General features: G+C 39.9%; 1 pseudogene; it reads right to left on the reverse strand.

Annotated features, from left to right (window-relative positions):
• Nucleotides 1-4007: 4007 nt before the first annotated feature.
• LOC132027656 (putative olfactory receptor 2W6) lies at nt 4008-4998 on the reverse strand (annotated as a pseudogene).
• Between the last annotated feature and the right edge of the window lie 1701 nt (nt 4999-6699).

Raw genomic sequence — 6699 nt, forward strand, 5'->3', positions numbered from 1 at the left:
ACCAGGGATTGGGTCTCGGGTATTCTCTGTTGCTCATTACTTATTTCCAGCCAGATCCCTGGTCCCGAGTCCATCCCTCTAACATCTCCAAAATCCAATTTCTCTGCTTCATCTTCACCCATTTCATTCCTCAAATTCTCATAACTTCTCAGTCGGATTACTGAAATATTTTCCTCCTTTTCTTTTCTTTTAATTTTTTAATTTTTTTTCCTCCTTTTATTTTCTATGTCATCCTTTAAATTGTAGCAAATGATCTGCCTAAAATGTACCCTATAAGTGTCACTATCTTTCCTAAGTACATTAATTTTTTTTCCATTGGAGGAAAGATAAAATCCAAGTTTCCCAACTGAGTATTAGTTGGGAGTGTTTAAAGATCTGGCTCTTGTGCACACCTCCGCATTTACCCACAACCATTACCTTTAGGGATCTTGTATCCAGATACCTCAAACTACTAGCTCAGGATATGTTCCATCCTCTTCTTGCCTTAACACATACATTTTGTTCTTTACTACAGCATCTTTTTTCTACTCTTTCACTTTCAAACTTACTCATCTTTCAAACACAGAACAGCCATCATCTCCTGCAGAAAACCAAACTTCAACAATCAAGTGAAGTGCCCACCCAATTCATCCCATATCACATTATCAATGACAGACTGCACTTTCCTTTTCTTTGTGTTTCATATTTGTATCTCCATCATCCCAGCATCGTGTGTGACATGTCATAGATCCTCAGTAAATACTTGCTGGCTGAATAAGAAAACGTGAGCAAAATCCCAAATCACTGAATAAATGATTATTTGTCATTATTAATACCCCTAATTATTTTCTCAAAACCAGAATTTTGGTATATCAGATATAGTATCACAAATACTGGCAATGAATAGTAATTTCAAATTACAAAATGAGAGATTATAATAAAGCTTACTTGTGCTTTATATACCATTCTTTTTTCCTATTATAAATCAACATATTTTACAAAAGATATATTATGTATTTATCACTGTGCCAAACATCCTTTTGGGAGAAATAGTATAAAAATGCATTGCTACTACTTGCAAAGACACCATAATATACTTACATTTCTAAGTATTTTAAATAGTATCCAAGTTAATCTCTGCAGCTCTACATGTGGCTAAGAGTCTGTTCCATATGCAAATCCTCCTGGAATCTGATGTTTTTCTTCTTCTAAAGGTGACATAAGGTCAAATCCATCAGCCCTGTGCTCCATGACCACACTGTACACTTGGAATCTATTTTCCTCACCCTCCTGAAGCAAATTCACATTAAGAGGGCAGGGAGCTACACTTAGAGATGTAAAAGATTCATATTTTCTTGTGAGAGGATCCCACAATTGCAGGAAAAATAGCGGCTTCAATGAAAATATGGTTCAAGATAATAAGCATTGATTAAATATCTTTGATTTGAGAAGAAAGACCTGGATGTTGTCAGTGTTGAAAAGTTTACTATAAACCTTTGAGGAATTTTCAAATTCGTCAAAGTTATAAGCTGCAGCGATGACTTAGTGTTGGTAATGGAATCCCAAGTTTGATTGCATACCTACATTGGAAACACCAACAAAGATTTTGTTATTAAAAATTAAATATTAGAGACAAGTTTCTGGGGATTCTTACTGATAAGACTAAAGGACAAAATTGATATGGGTTTTGCATTATCTGGCAACAAGCATTATGAAGGCAACAAACCTATATCAGGCCTGGTAAAATAGATTTCCAAAGAGGAAGGCAAAGACAGCACATTGGCCCACCCCCCTAGTCCACAAGCCCCCTCTCCTTCCCTGACACACTCTGGCCCCAGCCCTCATGCCCAGGAGAGCACAGTGCAGCCTCAGCCAACAGAATTAGGTCTTAATCTCCAGGCCATCATTGGGTATCATCCAGTTTCCTCTGGCTTTTTGCACAGGAGCTGGTGATAAGTGTTCTTAATAGAATGACTTCAGAAGAGATAAATAAGATAAAGCTGTCTGGTTATTTTAGTCTGAGAGGTTAAGACATGGAGGATTGTATCAATGGATGTGTTTTCCCTCACTAACATACTTCCATCCTTTTCACGTCTCATGCTCTTGTACTTGAGTCATTGGGTCTGACAGAGTCATTTGATAATGGAAGTACCAATCCAGGAAACAGGAATTCAACCCCAAATTAAGCCTCTAATAATAAACCCTCTTAGACTCAGCTTTCTTATATAGAGAATATTAATAGTGTTTACCTGTCAGTGTTGTTATAAATATTAGCTCAGATAAAATAGGAAAAGGGCTAACCATAGTGTCATAGACAATGTTCAATAAATTCCACTTGTAATGAAACAAGATGGGATCAGGAGGGAGAAAAACCATAAGAGACTCTTAATCTCAGGAAACAAACTGAGGGTTGCTAGGGGGTGAGAGAGTAGGGAGAGGGTGGCTGGGTTATGGACATTGGGGAAGGTATGTGCTATGGTGAGTGCTATGAATTGCATAAGACTGATGATTCACAGATCTGTACCCTTGAAACAAATAATACATTATATGTTAAAAGGAAAAATTAAAGAGAATAGTTGTGTCTTTAACAAATAAAAATAAATTCCACTTGTTACTATCTTGTAAACATTAAACTATGAAAGAATAAATAAAGAGAAGTGGTTAAAAAAAATCATCATAGAGTGAGGTGCTTGGGTGGCCCAATCAGTTAAGTGTTCAACTGTCGACTTCAGCTCAGATCATGATCTCAGGGTCATGAGATCAAGCCCGGTGTCAACCCTCCTTGGGATTCTCTTTCTTTCTCTCTCTCTCTGTCCCTCCTCAAGCCCCCCCCACCACCACCACCAGGCACTTTCTCAATCAATCAATCAATAAACAAGAATAAGTAAGAATTCAATATCATCATAGAAGGACAGCTGCCAAAGAATATATATATATATTTACTTTTTTGTTTTAGAGAGAGAGTGAGTGCGATTGTGGATAGGGGCAGATATGGGCAAATGCAGAGAATCTCAAGCAGATTCCCCACTGAATATGGAGCCCAGTGCAGGGCTCATAACCCTGAGATTGTGACCTAAGCCAAAATCACAAGTTAGAAGCTTAACCAACTGAGCTACCCAAACTCCCCTAAATGTTCTTTTTTAATTATAAGGAAAGGCCACATATGACTACTAAAGATTTCAAAATTTAATTGTATGGAAACTAAAATCACAAGATCTATCTGGTTCTCTACTCAGCAGGGAGTCTTCCTCTTCCTTCCTACTCATGCTTTCTCTCTCCCTCAAATATACAAGTAAATTTTTTTTTTTTTTAAGAAAGAAAAGCAAACAAACAAGACAAATGAGCAAAGGGAGAAAGAGAAAGCAAAAAGGGACAGAAAGAGGGTGCACAAACCAAGAAATAGACTCTTAACTATGGAGAACAAACTGATGGTCACCAGAGGGGAGGTGGGAGGATGCATCAAGTAGGGGCTGGGGATTAAGAGGTGTACCTGTTGTGATGAGCACCAGATGTTGTATGGAATTGTTGGATCACTATGTCGTACACATGAAACAAATATTACACCATATGTTAACTAACTAGAACTAAAATAAAATCTTAAAAAGCCAAATTACAAAAAAACAAAAAGAGGTAACTCCTCACTTAAGAAGAAACAACCTACATCTACACAGAGTCCTATGATTTGACTGATGTTGTTTTGCTTACCTCTGAAAAATCACCATAGTCATAAAAAAAAAGGAGCTTCAAGAGGAGGCCACTGATGTTGTCTCATTTTTATTTGACATCTCATCACTTAATCTACATACTGTGTGATTTGAATCAGTGTTAACAGTCCCTGTAGTTGTGGAGGAAGCCCAAAGATGGGTAACAGGCAAGTATAGGAGAGATTTCCTAAGGTAGATGCCTTTAAACTGAAGAAAATCAGTTCACATCCAGAGACCAAGGGATGAGGTCACACTTGAAATCATCATGTCCAGCTGTGTTCACTCTACTCTGAAAGTTTGCTCTCCACATCATCACATACATATCTAAGAGACAGACTCCAGAACTTCATGTATTACCCCAGCATTCCTCTCATTCAGGTTTCCTTGGCCCCCTTCTCTCCCTTCAGGGGCCTCTTCATTGCCCCCATTTACACTCTTGTTCTTCAGAGTGTAGATAAGGGGGTTAACACTGGGAGTGACAATGGTGTAGAAGTGGGTGAGGAACTTGCCTTGGTCTTGGGAGTAGCTGTTGGCTGGCTGCAGGTACATGTAGATGATGGCCCCATAGAAAAGGGAGACCACGGTTAGGTGGGAAGAGCAGGTATTGAATGCTTTCTTGCACCCTGCAGCTGACTTGATCCTCACCACAGCAGCAGCAATCATCCCATAGGAGATGAGGATCAAGGAGAGGGGCACCAGGAGAAGGGCCACACCCAGGACAAAGGCAAATTCTTCCACCAACATGGTGTCTTCACAGGACATGGCAATCAGAGCAGGCATCTCACAAAGAAAGTGGTTCACTGTGTGGCACCCACATTGAGAGAGTTGCACTGTCTGGGGACACATGACAAAGGAGTTTAAAAAGCCACAGAACCAGGACACAGTCACCAACTACAGGCAGAGATGTGGGTGCATGACCACAGTGTAATGCAGAAGCCAGTAGACAGCCACGTAGCAGTCATATACATGACAGCCAGTAGAACACACTTGGTTGAGCCCAACATCATCTAGATATAAAGCTGGGCCACAGCATGGTAGGAGATGGTCTTATCTGGACCCCAAAGGTTCCACAGCAGCTGGGAAACAATGCTTGTTGTAAAGCAGAGATCCAAGAAAGAAAGTTTCCTAAGAAAGAAGTACATGGGCATGTGGAGTCTAGCATCCATGATTGACAACAAGATGATAGCAGTGTTGCCCGAAGGGTCAGGATGTAGAAGACCAAGATAAAAGCAAAGAGAATAATCTCCAGTCAATGGTGATCAGAAAAGCCCAGCAAGATGAATCCTTGTTGGTAGCTATCATTGTCTTTCTCCATAGTCTTTGCCAGCTCTTATGGAAACACACAAGCAAGTATTGGATAAGACAGCAAATGAAGATTCACCCAGCACTCTCCAATTTCCATGTGTGGGTCTATAAAGTTAGGAGAGTCATCTGCTCTTCCATACTTTCCTAGCATACACTTACTGATACCTATTGTATGCAAAGCAGTGTGTCTGATTCTCCTGGAGGGGAGAGGATGAATTAACTCAGAAGCTACCCTGTTTGGTAATTGCAAATAATTAAAAAGAAGAGAGGAAGTAAAAGCTCTCTAAAAGATTTGTTAAAGAGCTGAGTGTTTTGCAAATTATTCCCAGTTGATCAGAGAAACCCCTATAGAAGACTTTATGTTCAGGGACACTGCTGTACCTGAGGGAGGTTTTGTTTTCTTTGGTTTGGTTTGGTTTTTTGGGGTTTTGTTGTTGTTGTTTTCCAAAACACTGGTGAGAATTTTACATGTGGCAGATTAAGCAAAATATATTTCCAGAAGAAAAAGTAGTACTTGCACAGACACAAATAATCAAATTCATGGATGATATTCAGGGAGCTCACAAATATGAATGTCACACAATTCCTTAACAACACATAATTTTATTGAAATTAAATCCAATAAGGTTTGACACAATCAGAAAGAGTCTAGATTATAGACTGTACTCTGCCTCTGTAAAAGGCACATCTACACATGTATATCCTGATACTCAGTTTCTCTCTCTATGCCTTAGCTTTTCCTGGTGTGTGCTGTAAAGGAAGCTAGAACCTCTCAAGTCCCCTCACATCTCTACAAGACTGGTGGTATCAGCACAGGCCCTGAACATTTTCAGCTGTACATGTTTCCCACTTTACTGGTGTTCACCCTGTAGCTCTAGAGTTCACTGGGCTTGTCTCAGCTATGGGGATGGCAAATGCCAGTAGCCATTAAGAAATAGCTTTGTACAACATGCAAGAAGGAAGCTGTGGAAATAAGAGCACAGAAACCTTCTGAGGTGTGTGTCTCTGTGTGGCTGATGTCAGCTCCTGTCTAGCCTGACTGTCAAGAATTTATGAACTCTACCCAGCTGGGACTGCACACAGGAATTCCACAAGTTCCCAATTATTACTCCAGGTACAGGACCCCCAGTAAAGCCCCTTGAAGACACAGAAGGGGGCAGAGAATGATGAGAAGCAGCCACTCAAGAACCAGATTGTGTGACCTTACTGTATGAACAGAGTACTCAAAGAGAGACATTCCCATACAAATTCTACTGGTGTTGGCTAGGAAGAATCACTTGCACATCTGTATCCACAGACCTGTCATGGCTTTTTTCCAAGCTCAAGAGATTCCCAGGAGTGGCAAGGAGAAACTCAACACCAATTGCTTAGCAACATGCATCACTGAGGGCCTGACTTAGAAAAATTGCTGAGAAAATAGGTGACATTTCTCATTTTGCTATTCCTTCATTGCAAGGTGACCCAATGTTCAATCTCATGTCCAGTATCTAGAGGCTGTCCTCTGTGTCATCCTACAGGTATTTCTCCCCCAAAAGGTATTTTAAGCATAAATTACCTTTTTTTTTTTACATGCTTTAGCTCACCTCTCTAGTCTAAACTATGAAATTGAAAGGAATGGAGCTGCTGAAAATGAAAACTGAAACAGGATAGAACTAAACCTGTAGTCACATGACATTACAAGTCTACATTAGTTTTGATGGCTCTGGCCTAA

The sequence above is a fragment of the Mustela nigripes genome, chromosome 12, assembly GCF_022355385.1.
Source record: "Mustela nigripes isolate SB6536 chromosome 12, MUSNIG.SB6536, whole genome shotgun sequence".
In the NCBI taxonomy this organism is placed as follows: domain Eukaryota; kingdom Metazoa; phylum Chordata; class Mammalia; order Carnivora; family Mustelidae; genus Mustela; species Mustela nigripes.